Raw genomic sequence first — 15,988 nt, forward strand, 5'->3', positions numbered from 1 at the left:
TAGTCTGGTGTATTAGTTTCCTAAGCTTGTTACAAGAAATTATCACAAAAGAGAGGATAAATGCAAAGGCAAAGAAAAAGAAAAAAGTTAGAATGGTTTTAAATGAAACACTTTTTAAATGTTTTAAGAACAACTTAATCCAACCTAAGAAATGGTGTCTTATTTCTTAGTTCCCCTCTATGTAGCCCTGGCTAAAAAGGCTTTCTCCCTTCACTTTTTATATCCTATCTACTGTCAGTTGTTAAAAGGGTAAACAAATACAAAATATTGTGTCTGTTACGTTTTTCAACAGAAAAGTTTCCTTCAGTTTCACTGAAGACAAAAGTAAATGACTTGCTTTTACATTAGTTCTGAAAATACTAATCAGAAGAAAAAAATGGCTCAACTGAAATGACAAAATTTCAAGACACTGAAAATGTTTTGGATTTCCTTTATGTATTTCCCTTGAGGCCTATGTCTGAAAGTAAAGATTTAGTTGGCTCAGCAGTCTATTTAAAGCAGAAGAGAAAATGGAGAACATACGTATATAGTCAAGTTTATATATAGAAATATGAAGTCAAGACCATATACTTCTCTTACAAAGACCCTGTCTGAAGAAGGAAGGACTATAAGGCAGAATATTCTTAGTTCTGGCAGTTCTAGCTGAACACCCTAAAGATTTTTCGCATAAAGACTCAACTGTAACGCTACTTTGACAGCATTCCTTACAACGCAGTGTCTTTTGAAGAATATTAAGTGTTAAGTTGCTTGGTTTTCTTCCCTAAACAAAGAGACCAAATGCAATGCATGTGCTTTGCTTTCTTTAATGCCACTATTGTGCAAGGATTCACTCTGTGAGCTAGGGGTATAGTGTGTGGGTACTGAATACAAAGAGGCCGCAGGTTCCAAAAGCAGCCTCCCAAAGACAAGGCTGTCTCCACACTCTGCATGGGATGGAGTAAAACTGTGTTTTGTCTAAAATTAAAAAGCCTGACCTGCGGATTTTTAGAGACGAAAAAGATTTCCTGTGAAGGTGACATCTGGATCCTCTCCTTGCTTCTGCTACTACTGCTGTTTTTACCACTATTTCCTATATTTCTATTTCCTTCCACAAATGTCAAAATTCAAGTTTAAAAACATTTTACCCTGCCTTCTCATGATAAATATTTCAAGGAAGAGGAAAACTTCGGATTTCTCCAATGGATGTAGTCATCTCATTTTAAAAGGGTTTAAAGGCCCCGCTATTTCTTCCAGAAACTTTAATAAGCATATAGAAATAGCCAGCTGGCTAATCCTGGGAATATCCCTCCTCCCTTTTCATTTTATAGAAAGATCCTGTGGTCAGGAAATATAAAGCTTTCAACACATTGACCACAGCTAGGATTATAGTCTCATATGGTAGAGCTTTTTTCCCACTGTCTTTTTCTAGGTGTTGGCAATATCCGACAGTCCCTCTCAAGGACGTTGAAGTCACCTTCACCCTTCTCACCAGGAAGAACTGCGAGATTGACTACACTAATGAGGGAGTCTGGAATTGAGACATTACATGTAAATCCATCAGTGTGATTAAACTTAGTATGCATACTGTGTGTGCTTGGTAGTTTCAAAAGGCCTGGCTATTAAAATGGCTTCATATTTTTATACCTTTTGGAACCCTCATAAAAAGACTTAAGGAAACAGATTTTTTTTCAACATTTCTACAGATGGACTAAGGCAAATCTATGCTAAGCAGCTATAAAAAATTTCAAACATCTTAGGTTCCTTGATAATCAAGTCAGGAGCTCTATGAAACACTTTTAAATGTGTGAAAACATATATTAATAAGGTTATAAACATGTAAAGGCAGATATTTGGTGCAAAACCTATTAAGTTGCAAATAAAGTAAAACCTCATTATTTTAGAGTATTTTAAACTGCAATTTTTGATCTACCAAGACTCTGGCTAAGCATAAGTTTGCTTTTACCGTGTCAATTGAGAAAAGACTTGCTGAACAAATTTCTAACATAAAGATTACAGGGAAAGGTTATAAACTGTTTAGGAATAATATTCAGCCTTTAGTGTCTCCAAGCAGTTGAAGAACATCCAGGCAGACAATTGAGAATATAATTACAAAACATCCTTATGTATTAATCAAAGTAGGCCCTCTAAGAAATTCTAATAGGAATCTTTAATTATTGCAGGTTCACTTCTTTTTTTATACTTAAAATATGAAATGCTTCATATTTTTAATACTCTATAGTTTAAACTTCTCACAAATATGTGCTTCTCACAAATATGTTCTTTAGCTGATAAAAATTAATAAATCGTTATAATGTTAATTGTGCTGTAACACACTATGCTGACTTTGTTGGTTTTTTTTGTCAAGTACTTTGAAAAAAACATTTGTAATATTTTTGTGTTGTGTATGAGCACATAGTCATGTAATGTAAGTATGTCAGTATGAAATGATAGAAAAACCTCTGAACTTATCAACTCTGCCAATGTTCTCAATTTAAGCTTAGATTTCCTTACCTATAAAGTCAAGAAAGGTGGCCAAGCATGATGGCACACACTTCTAATTCAAGCTACTAGGGAGGCTGAGACAAGAAGACAACAATTTCCAGGGAAGCCTAGCTAAATTAGTAAGACCTGTCTCAAAAAATAAAAGGGCCAGAACTGTAGCTCAGTGGTAGAATGCTTCCCTGGCATGCAAAACACCTTACATTCAATCCATAGTAACGCTAAAAAAAAAAAAAAGGCAAATAAACAAGAGAAGTGATTGAGTACCCATCTCCCACATCAGACTTGTGACAAGAATCAAATAACATAATTTTTGTCTCTATCTAACGGATCTTGGGCTGGGATTTATCTTAGTGACACCATGCCTGCTTCAAAAGCACAAAGCCCTGAGTTTGATCCCTGGTACCAAAAGTTTTTTTAAAAAGATGCTCTAATGGACCTTCACCTTTGATTTGGAAGGAAATGTTTTTTTGGTTTTGTGAGACAGGGTCTCACTATGTAGTTGAGACTGACCTGAAACCCAGGCTAGTTAGGAACTCACAGCAATCCTCCTGCCTTAGCCTCCCAAGTGCTGGGATTACAGGCAAGTGCCACCACACCCAGCTTGGAAGGAAACGTTGATGATGCATATCACACTAAAAGTATACAGATAAAAGTTTCAACTTCATTCTTACCTGAAAAGTATACTGTGTCCTATGAAATCAGAGCAAATGTAATTGAAGCAATCTAGAAACACTCCTGTTCTATTCATCTTCCAGGTAGCAGAGTTGAGAATTGAAACTACACTTCTTTTTTAATGTGTGGAGGGCTTTTAGATTTTAAAAAGCTTTGCGATTTTTTTGTTTGTAAATGTGTATGTGTAAGTGGAGAGTATGTGAAAATTTCATGAAAGCACAGGATTCAGAAAACACAGAGTGGACCAATCTTAAGAACAGAGAAAAGAGTGTGCTCTTCCCAAAATCCCTGCACCCTGGCTCATTTGCTGTAATGCAGCCACAAGTTATATTGGTGGCCAGCACACAGGACACACTCCCAGTACTGTGAAGCCTCTTTGTGAGCTATTAGCTAGCACACTGTTATGGCTGTGTCTAGATGTCCCCCAAAGCCTCATGCAGCATAGGTGAAGATTTTTGAAGGTGGCTGGATCTAGAGTGTGTGATGCTGGGATTGATTCATGGTGCAGCGTTAGAATTGAGGGTGCTAGGGTTAAGGTGTGAGAGTAATGGGTAAAATATAAGAGACAGAAAGAGGGTTGGGGTCACTTGCTTGTTCTCCTCCGCCTGAAATGTCCTTCTGCCATGTCACCTTGCTTTGGGGACAGCCAATTATAGATTGAAACCTCCTTGAACTAAAATAAGCTAAAATAAACCTTTCATCCCTTAACTTTGGTTATCTGTATTTTGTCTTAGTGACGGGAAATGTAGATGAGACACATACCTAGGCTTATAAATACAAGAACAGAGCCAAGGATTTAGCTCAGTGGCACCATGCTTACCTCACAAGCACAAGGTGCTAAGTTTGATCCCTGGTATTGGAAAACATTAAATAAACAAACAAACAAACAAAAACAAATAAATAAATAGAGAAAGAAAGAGAAAAGATGGAAAGAAAGCAAGCAGGCAAGCAGGAACAATATCCTTGTCTTCCATGACAAAAATACTATAAATTTTACAAAGTAAAGGACTAGATCCATCTTTACTGATGGATCCCTAGAGACTAGAATATAGTAACTATTCAGTAAGAGTGTGTTGAGGGAAAAAGAATCTTTTGAATAAATTAACAACTACTATGTATTAGTAAATTTACCACTGCTGGAACAAAATTTTCAACATTAGCAATTTAAAGGATGAGAGGATTAATTTGGCTTATACTTTCAGAGGGTCCAGTCCATGCATGCCTAGCTGACTGCAAGGCAGAAATTGGTAGTCGAAGGGCCTGTGCAAGGAAAGCTGTTAACCCCATGGAAGCCAGGAAAAAGACAAGGCACAGGAATATATCTTTCTGATAAACTGGAGTTGTTTATAGCTAAACGGATGCACCTTCATACCATACTCTTAAGAGAAATAAATAAGACACACATGTGTAAATACTGAATTGTTTCTCTGGTGTGAGAAACAAAATATAAATGAGGAATAAAATGTATAACAGATATTGTGAAATAGGAAGAAAATATTCAAAGGAGAAGGGGAACTAGGAAGGGGGTTCAGGAGAAAGGAAAGAAGGAAAAAATGAGAAAAGAAGGAAATAATGGAAACAAAGCTGTAAATAGGGAGAGATGGAGGGAGGGAAGGGGAATGGGAAAAAATAACCAAGATATCGTGTACAGGTACAAATTCCCTAAAATGAATGTGAACATAATGTATAACTCAAATGTACCAACAAACTCAATGAATAAAAAAGAATATATTTTTCCAGGTCATGCCCCACAGACCTACCTATTCTGACCAAGCCCCAACTCTAAAAACTCATTCAGATGCATATGGATTCATCCGTCGATGAGTGTAACAGCACACAGTTCAGTTGCTTTTCAAAAGCCCCACTACCAACATGTGAAACTTTTGGAGGATATTCTAGATCCAAACCATAACATTCTGTCCCTCACTCCCAAATATTTAATGTTTATCTTATTATGGAAAATGTATTTATTCTAACTCTGAGAGTTTTCAGAGACTTAGCAGTTTTAGTATGTTGAAAAATTTAAGACTGAAGTCTCTTCTGATACTCAAGTCAAGCTCTTAGCTTTGAGCATGTATAAAAATTAAAAAGGGAAATATGTTTAACATACAACAAGAGAAAGTTTTATTTTAAACAAGAGGAAAAGGAAGGTAGGAAGGAGTGGTACCAAAGCAAGACCAAAATACAACCACTAAATCCTATAACTGAGTTTAGCACCAGGCAGGTTGTGGTGAGATGAGAATTCCAAAGATCTTGAGCAGCCTTACCCCTATAGTCTTGTTTATGGCAGCTGACATGGTCTCTCTGTCAGGTTGACTTAGTTACCTGCAGTTTTTTTGTACAAGTGCTCCATATTGCTGGCATCTCCAATGTCTTGGGGGGGTCTTCACTGCACCTTCAGCTTCATCCTCAGTGTCACTCCTTACCTCTCAGGGTCTCATTGTTTGGTCCTCAAGGCCTTCTTTTGAAATTTGGGCAGAAGCCTCCATGACCCCACAATTCTTGCATTCTGCAGCCTGAAAAATGAGCACCACATGGATGAGACAAGATCTGAGCCTACAGCACATTCAGTAGCAGCCACATCCCCAATGACTGTGATCATAGCAGTCTCTGAGTGGATGGCTGAATGTGGAGATACTTTCGTAGGTCTAAATAGACCTAAGTAGAGTTCCCTGGAGCTCTCCTCTCAAAGCAAAGTCTTTTACTTAGCTTTTTACACTCATAAGCCTAAGACAGGTGGGCTTATGCCAACGTGTAAGATGCTGCCAAGCCACTCTTACTATTCTAGCGGTACAAAGTACTTAGTTTTGGGTTTGTTTTGCTTTTGTTTTTTTTTTTTGTTTTGGGTACCAAACTGAACCCAAGGTCTTTCCAATGAACTACATCCCTATCTTCTTTTTTCTATCATTGAGTTTATTGGTACTTTTTAAATATACAGTACAGTAACATTTATCATTCGGATCTTGGACTTTTACATGATGTATCTTGGTTCTCATTTTTCCCCACACCCCTGCCTTCCCTCAACCCCCTCCACCATTCCCTATTTATTCCATTTTTTTCATTTTCTCATATTTTTTGTTTTCCCTTATTTCCTATCTTCTTTCTTATATTTTATTTTGAAATATAGTCTCCATAAATTGTTAAGTTGGCTAGCCTTGGCTTGAACTTGCAGTTTTCCTGTCGCAGCCTATAACATCCTGCCTTTACAAGCATGTGCCATCACACCTAGCTTGGCTTGTTTTTAATGGCCTCAATCTATTCAGCAACTACCGTGGCTCCAATTTTATACATGCTTCCTTTCTCACCAAGATATAAATTTTTATATAATTCTGCTCTGCTTTTTGCCCCTGATACTTACTGCAGACCTCACTAAAAACAGACAGGAGTACCCATAACACATCCTGAAATGCTGGGCTGCCTTAAAATTTCCTCTGCCAGATTAATTAGTCTGCCATCTTTACATTCAAGCTAACACAAAGTTTTAGGATATAGGGAAAACAAAAAAATAATTTGTCATAATGAAATACACATGAACTCTAGTCAGTTGAGTCACCAGAGTTCTTACTCCACTAAAACCTCATGAGCCTAGCCTTTATTGTCCATATTTCTATCTGCAGTTTTCCAAACTCTGACCAGAATCATTCATCAAGTTCGGTTTACAATAATTTAGGGCTTCTATAGCTTAATTCCCTCTACAAGCTAGTTCCATGATCAGGTACAGTCAGAAAAATGACTTTCACTCTTAGCACCAATTTTCTGTATTAGTCACTTTCCCATTACTGGGACAAAATACCCAACATCTGCAATTTAACTGAGGAGAGATTTAATCTGGCTCATGGTTTCCGAGGATTTAGTCCATGATCTGATAGTTCTAAGGCAGGAGCAGCATGACAGAGCAACCTGGCAGAGGAAAGCTACTTTACCAAGGGCAGCCAGGAAGGGAGAATCTAGTGACAAAAATACACCCAAATGACTTACCTCCTTCCACAGACCCTGCTGAACAGCATATTCAGCTATGAACTCATCAGTTGATTAATCCACTTATGAGTACAGCCCACCCATGATCCAAACAGCTTTGAAAAGTCCTATCTCTAAACACATGAGACTTTTAGAGGACACTTTAGATCTAAACCATAAAATATTACGTTTTATGTAAGTTCACTAAGAAATTATCTTTGCACTTAAATTTTATAATAAAAACTGACCAAACTATAACAGGCTTATACAGAAATATAGAACAACAGAGAAAGTACCACTTTATGTAACATAAACATTCTAAGACTATAAATATGGTTTTGTTAACCCAACTGCACATCAAATTCATGTGAAAGCCAGTTGGTCTTGGTGGTGTATGTCTGTAATCCCAGAACTGACAGCCTGAGGCAAAAAGATTGCAAATTTGTTTTTTGGTTGTTTTGTTTGTTTGTTTGTTTGTTTTGTTTATTTATTTATTTATTTATTTTGGTGTGTGTTTTTTGGTTTTTGGTTTTTTTTGTACCGGGGACTGAACTCAGGACCTTGCGCTTATGAGGCGGGTGGCAGAACCACTGAGCTAAATCCGCGGCCCCAAGATTGCAAGTTTGAACACAGCCTGGGCAACTTAGGTATGTCCTGTTTCAAAAATTTAAAAATAATTTTAAAGGGACTGGGGATGTAGCCTAGTATGAAGACCCTACGTTTAGTACCCAGTACCATACAAACAAATAAAAGTTTATGTGGAGAATTTTTTAAGAAATACCCATATTTCACATCAAATAAGTCAGAGGGTTGGAGGATTTGGAAACGCTAATATTTTTAAGCTCTCCCTCGGTGATTCTAATATCTTAAGAATTATGGGTGAAAATGTTAACAAGTATAATTATACCATAAGAGAAAGAAGTTAGAAAACAAAGTTTTCTCAGATAGGTAATATTTACATGGGCTTGTTCATGAAGCCTGGAAAAATTCCAATTTTCTCCTTCCAAATTTCCAACAGAGTGCCTCTTCTCCAAGGACAATGATGTTTTCTTCCCATGCACTACTCTTTCCAGTCTTTTGCAGTTCTAAATTCCAAGGATTTAAAGCAGTATCAGAGAGCTTTAAAGTCCTAGATCACACTGTACTTGGGAAAAAGATCCAATATCTCAACTTGAAGAAAGGCTGGAACCAAAGGAAACTGTGGTTCTGAAACAGATTAATTGCTTGATATTATCTAAATTTTCTTCACTTTGGGGATTGTTTGTATGTGTTCACATTCCAGAATGTATCTTTTTCGTGTTTTAATGAGGGCTGGAATGATATGAGAAGTTAAGGCATTGTTTCTGTCAGAAGTTTAAATCATTTCTGTCAAGTTAAAACCCAAGCCCTAAGATCCAATGTAAAAGAAAAGCACTTCGGAGCCAAATTTCTAGTGCAGTTCTACCAAAAGTACTTTGCATGAAGTTAGATGTGGCATTCTCTAAGAAGCTATACAATGCAGAGGTCAGGCTAGAAACATGAAAATAATGCTTTTAGATAGGTGTGGTGGCCCACACCTACAATCCCAACACAACATGGAGAGTGAGGCAGGAGGATCTCTAATTCCCAGTTTGGGTCCCTAAGTGACTTAGAAAATCCTGTTTCAAAATTTAAAAGTAAGAAAAGCACAAGGAATATATCTCTGTGTGAACACTATGGGTTAAAGCCCCAGTGACAAGAAAAAAAAGAGGATGGTTTCCATACATACTATCACTGAATATATGAATAGTTTCTAAATGCATCCAAGGTGAGCAAAAGCATATTCTAAACTGAAGAAAACTAAGCTTCTCCCTAGTGTTTCCAGCATTTGTTTATATATGCCAATATTAAAAAGCACTTGAAGTGGATCCAGAGATGTGACTCAGAGACAGAGCTCATGCCTAGCAAGTGTAAGGCCCTGGATTTGATGCCCCATACCACAAAAAATAATAGATAAAGATCACTTGAAACTGGAAGCAGTGGCATATGTCTGTAATTCCAGTTCTCTGGAAGGCTGAGGGAGAAGGATTGCAAGTTCTGTCCCAGCCTCAGCAACTTAGCAGTTAACAAGACTTTTTATTCCCCCAGTACAGGGTTTCAAACTCAGGACCTTTCACTTACCAGGCAGGTGCGGTGCCACTGAGCTACATCCCCTGCCCAACAAGACTCAATATTCACACACACACACACACACACACACACACACACACACACGCATGCACAACACAAGTCGTTAAAGGGCTGGGGATGTAGCTCTGGGTGAAGGCCTTGGAATTGATTCCCAGTACCACACAAAAAGAAGAAGAGCAAGAGGAGGAGGAGGAAGATCACCACCACCATTTTTGTCACTCCAAGTATCTTAGCATCAAGGTAGTTCTGCTTGGATAAACTACAAAGAATGAATATAGGGGCCGGTGATTTAGCTCAGTGGTTCAGTGGCCTGCTTTGCAAGTGCAAGGACCCAAGTTCAATCCCTGTTACCAATAAAAGAATGAATATAATATAATATAATATATAAATCTTTTGGATGGGGTACTGGGAAATGAACCCAGGACCTCTGCAGTGAGCTACATCCATAATCCTTTTTGTTTTGATATAGGATCTTTCTAAGTCATTAAATTGCCAAGGGCAGGCTCCAAGTTTCAATCTCCTGCCTCCACTTCCAGAGTGCTGGATTACAGGTGTGCACCACGATGACCAATTTATATATTACTTTCCATGAGTATAGACCTAGGGTCGGGGACTTAGCTCAGTGGTACCTCACCTGCCTAGCAAGTGCAAAGTCCTGAGTCCGATCCCTGGTACCAAAAGAAAGAAAAAAAAAAGTATCATCCTTAAGGGACTTTATTGGTCTCCAGAATCTTTTTCCTACACAGCTACTGCTGGTCTAAATGTAAGAGCCACAGTTCTTGTACTGTATTTCTCTACCTAAGTAGAATTGTGTGTTCATAAAATAAATTGGTTGCTAGGCAGTAGGAGCCAATTTACGAAGGTCCTGTTAACATTGCTGCTTTAGGTCTCACCGTACTTATTCAAGTACCATGTAAATGAATGGATTAAAAAGATATAAACAGAATAACAGGACAGGTCATCCCTAAAGGCAGTATACTTTCAAGCACACCATTAATGGATTTAATAAATATATTCAAATATATTCAGTTCAACTGAACACTTTTAGACCTAAGCAAAGCCAGAGAGAATTTATGACCACTACAGTATTCCCTGTGTAAACTCAGAAAAGGTGCGACTGAGGAAGTGTAAACTGATCCTTCCATCCAAACCATGTATAGTTTATTGGTCCCTCCCTGGTAACTGAGGTATCTAATAGCATCTATAAGATCTGTAAACCCCTTGTTATATTCTCTGTGTGGCCAAGTGCTTTTAGACCCAAATATTTATCCAGAAATAGAAATGGAACGTATCATGCATCTAATTGGCATCATGAATTATATTATTAAACCAATGCAGGGTATAGATGATGGCAGGTCCAAAGAAGAATTAAAGTCACCCCCATTTTCCCCCCAGCTGAGAAGGGCCACAAAGGACCTAACTGATTACAAAGTTAGTAATGACGTTTTCAAGTTCCCATCTGGAGGCATGTTTGTTTCTTGCTGTGTAAGTTTGCTCCTGAGTTCTTCAATGGCCTGTTTTGAAAGGGTGCCACTGAAACAAATGCTTCTGTCTTAAGGATTTAAAAAAAATCATTGAAAACAATGTAGGGATATAAATGTCTGTGCCCACAGCCACGATAAAAAATGCAAAGTCTGGGCCACCTTGCCTTTAATTTTCTAACTGCTGTTTTGTAAGGCTGTGTCATGCTTCTCAGTTCAAACACGCTTTGGCTCTTTATTATTCATGGACCTTTTTCTCAGTCAGTGGTGTTGAATAATAAAACAGCCCAGGATCAAATGGGCCAATTCTCCACGCCTGACACCAACTGCTACTGTTCGCTGGGCTCTGCCAAGCGTTGCCTCTGATAATGAGTGGGATTTGGTTAAACAGTAAATTAATGAATAATGAAATATCCAGGTTGATCAGTTAGAGAGCACGCTTGCTTTGCCCTGGGCTAAATGCTTGGGGCAGAAATTACTCTCAAATGGCACTTGCCTGGCTGCTGGTCTGGATAACTATTTTACAGCCTATTGCTTGACAGAATGCTGGGGAGGGGGGAGTCAGTGGGGAAGAGGAAAGGAAAGACAGAGTTATTAACAGCAAAAGAAGGGAAAGAGGGAAAATAACCTAGTTATCACCTCGTAGGTTTCTGAACTGCATGTGTAAGAACAAAGTCACAAATACGACCTGGAGAACTAAGAGTTCCAAAATTCCCAACACATGTTTAACATCAAGGAGAAATGATGAGTGAAAACAGTCTTCTGTGTGTGCCTGTGCACATATGTGATTAAATGTAGAACCATTCAACTGCAAACTCATGTTTCTATGTACACATTAGAGGGATGTCCTACAGGGAAGCCATCTAATATCAAGGTGTAGAAAATCTCTCTCCTCCTCTTGAGGTTCCATGCTCTGGTTCTTAGACACACCCTTCTCTACAAATTTTAGAACATTACAAATAAGATGGCTCTCCCAAATAACCTCTGTTCAGAAAAAAAGATGGGACTGTAACTCTAGAAGATACCTACATATAGAGAGTTTTGGACACAGAGATGTTTTGCCACTTTTCAAATATAATATCTCTGACAATCTTCAATTGTTGTATAATTTGTTTGCTTGGGGTTTTTTTTTGTTGTTGTTGTTGTTGTTTTTTTTTGGTACCGGGGATCGAACTTGGGTCTTTGTACTTGCAAGGCAGGCAGCAGAACCACTGAGCTAAATCCCCAGCCCTAATTGTTGTATAGTTTGATACATTCACATATAGTGGCTTTGCTTGTCCAACATCAGAAATATGTCCTTTAAAAGAAACAGGCTTTGCCTCTTTAATAAATGGTGTTGGAAAAACTGGATTTCAACCTGCCACAGAATAAAACTGGACCCTTATCTTTCACCATGCACTAAAGTAAAATCCAAGTGGATTAAAGATCTAAATATTGAAATGGAAACATTAAACTTGCTGGAAGGTAAGTTAGTCAGAACTCTGGAAGACATTGGCATAGGAAAAGTCTTTATGAACAAATTCTCAGTAGCACGGGAACCAGCAGATAGAATCAACAACTGGGATCTCATCTTACTAAAAAGCTTCTGTACTGCAAAAGAAACCATCAGCAGAACTAAGAGACAACCTACAATGTGGGAAAAAAAATTTTACCAGCTGCTCCTCAGACAAAGGACTATTATCTAGAATATATAAAGAACTCAATATAATCAGTCCCCCCAAATATAAAGACCTGATTCAAAAATGGGCATCTGAAATGAACAGACATTTCTCAGACAAAGAAGTAAAAGCAGCAAGTAAATATATGAAAAAATGTTCCACATCACTGGTCATTCGAGAGATGCAGATGAAAACAACACTGAGATTCCACCTCACCCCACAAAGAATGGCTGCTACCAAGAAATCACACAATAACAAATGTTGGCGGGGTTGTGGGGAGAAAGAAACCCTTCTCCATTATTGGTGGGAGTGCAGACTGGTGCAACCACTATGGAAATCAATATGGAGATACCTCAAAGAGCTTGGACTGGAGGTTCCACTTGACCCAGCCATCTCTCTGCTGGGTATCTTTCCACATGAATTAAAAGAATCATATATCACAGAGAAGTATGTGCACCCATGTTTATAGCGGCACAGTTTGAAACAGCTAAAACTTGGAAACAGACCATCTGCCCATCAGTTGGAAACTGGATAAAGACAATGCGGTTTTTCTATTAAAATGGAATATTACTGAGCCATAAAGAAGGAGAAAATAGATTCATTCATAGGAAAATGGATACATATTAAAGAGAGAGTCCTAAGTGAAATAAATGAGACACATATGTGTAAATACTGAATAGTTTCTCTGGTGTGAATAAACTACAATAATACATAAGATCCTAATAAGATAACTGACATTGTGAAATGGGAAGAAAGGGGCTAAAGGTGTATGGAAGGTGGGATGGATAGGGGAAGAGTAATAAGGGAAAAGAAAAAATGTGAGATAAAGGAAAGATGGAAATAAAGTGCTTGTAGATGGAGAGTGGAGGAGAGGGTGAAGGGAGGGCAGGGACAAGGGGAAAAAATGAGAACCAAGACCTGTCATGTGGAGGTACAAGATCCCAACAATGAATGTAACTGTACTGTATCCCTAAAATGTACCAATAAACTCAATTAAAGCTGGGAAAAAAAGACAAAAGAAACAAGCTTTGGATCATCAAAAACCCACTGTAGAGTGCCATGAGTACAACATGTACTGAGAAAATGTGTTACTTCGATCTTGACATTTGTTTTGGACATAAATTTTTCTAATTGGTTATCTCTGGAATATCTTATTCTTTTAGATCTTTGACCCTTTCAATCGAGCTCAACTTCCAAGTTTTACAGGCTAAAGGCTGAAAACACTTCTCAATTATTTGATTGGTAGATGTTTCTGTTTACTTCAGTTGTTTGGGTTTGGTTTGATTTTATGTGAAAGAGAAAGAAAAGGTCTTCATAAAATATGCAGGAGAGTGAAAATATATTCAGGAACCTAATTCAGTAATCCTCACAACTAGAAGTAAACAGAGAACAAGGCTAGGGAAAGATAGGACGTTACCTTCTTCTCCTAGTGTAGAGGTAACAATTGAATGTGATTTTAAAATACCAACAGACTTAATAAAGATGAGGAAGACAGGAGCAATATGAATTACCTACAGCTTATGTGTACATAATTCCTACACTGTGTTCCTTAGGGCTTCTGAAGTGGCAAAGCTCAGTGAACATTTTCCTCTAATTTCTTCCTGCAAAGCAGTATCATCCACAATTTAAGCTCTCTGCACTGGCACAAAACCCCCTTTCCCAGAAAAAAAAAGTTCTAATTATCTTTATTACTTTCAGACACTAGTCACGAAACACAGATGTTCACTACTGAGAATTAAAGGAAGGGTGAAAGGTCACAGGGACCCAGATCAGTTTGGCCCTTCTTTGCATTATTTGGCACTATGGTCTTGACTGTCCCTTATCACTGTAGAAGAAAAAGAGTATTTAAATTGAGCATAAAAGTGAATGAATCACTTAGTGGATTCATGTTGATAGTAGAGCTCATGCCTATGGCCCCTCTCCTACAATCTTCAAAACAGCCAACGGGAGACTACCATGTGTGAAACAACCTATAAAAAAGAATAAGCCTTGCCTCAAATCTTGATAGTTTCCATGCCTAACTAATGAGTTCTATCTTAAAGCCAAGATCATTGAAACCTAAGAAATGAAAATAAATAAATATAAATAAAAATGAATACAAAGATTTTTTTTCTTCCTTAACACACGGACATGGGACTTACCCAGCAAAGACAATGCACATAGGTAAGCACTGTTTTGTTGTGGCTGTTTTTTGTTTAGTCTGGATATGGAAATATTGGAACAGTAAAGAACCCTAAAACTACAATACCCCAAAGAAGTTATCTCACCTAGTCACTTGGCAAAGTCATTTGTCAGGGATGGTATATTTATGAAAAAAAATCATCTAGGTCTAAGACTGATGCTTTGATCTTAAAGTTAGCACGGGCAGGGGGTTCGCTGCTTGTTTGATGAGTGTTAGCAGCCAATGGAGCATTAAGGTTTCGTGTGGTTTTATGCTTATTTTCTTTGTACTGGTTTGGATTTTCCCAGACACTTGGAACAGGCCTTACCGGGCCCCTTTTCCTGGCTGTGTAGAAACTGCCTAAAATCCCTATCTCCCCAGAAACTGGATTTACCGGTCTCAGTCTGCCCACAGGAGCAGCCATCAGCTCTTCCCTCCAATCAGATGCTGGCTGACCTCTTTGAAGGTGTGGATGTCAGCTCCTAGATCTCAGGACCTCAGAGCTCACGTGGTGAGTGTCAGGGATCATTGTCTTGGCTGGATCAGCCATGCCAGTCTCTGTGATACACAAGCAGATCTTGAAAATTTGCACCCCTAGTGGATGAGCATGACTTACCTTTCAATGAGTTGTCGGCCTCTCAAGAGAAGCTCCTCTCCCCAAGTCTCTGTACCCCACTCTCCAGCCCCAGTTTCTTTAAATCCGCCCTTTGGTAAATGTCGGCGTAACTACGGACATTTGGTTGTTAAAGGAGACAAGCTCTAACACCCACGCATCACCTCCAAATATTCTAAGCATATATGCCGTGGCCATGCCTTCCTACCAGTTAAGCAAATGGCTCGGTGAACAAGCATAGGCTAATGACATCTGACAGCCACATTCTTGAAAGATTTGCTAATATCTTCGGGAACAGACACGTCGTTAACTGGTCGAGATGCAGATGACTGGCGGAGCTGCTGTCTGCGCAGCCTGACAAGTAACGCTTTGATAAGTCTGCTGGTCATAATGAGTGTTTTAAAACATTCAAAGAGTGTTTTTATGCAGAAGTCTCTGTCGGCAACGGATGTCATCTCTACCTGGGCCTGGACAGCATTCCCCTAAATCATCTCCTGAGGACTGCAGCCCTCCTGATAAAAAGCCAAAAGCGGAGTGGACAGGAACCAATAGGTCTTGCACAAGTGGGCGAAAAGTCACCACCTGACCTTGGTAGCTTATGGCCAGCGTGAAATGAGCTGAACTTGTGTGAAGCTGCTCCCTCCATCCAAAGCACAACGTCTTAGGAAATAGGGGAAAACAATAATAAAGACTGCCCACCGTAGAGCCTTTTGCAGACCCAGAACCTTCATCTCGAGGGTGCGCCAGAAACCTGGGAACCCGCCGGCGCAGGCGCCGAGGGCAGAGGCTGAGGCTTGGGTTGCGCTCTGGAGCTCCG

This window comes from Fukomys damarensis, unplaced genomic scaffold (genome assembly GCF_012274545.1).
Source record: "Fukomys damarensis isolate Sample0158 unplaced genomic scaffold, DMR_v1.0_HiC HiC_scaffold_14, whole genome shotgun sequence".
Lineage (NCBI taxonomy): Eukaryota > Metazoa > Chordata > Mammalia > Rodentia > Bathyergidae > Fukomys > Fukomys damarensis.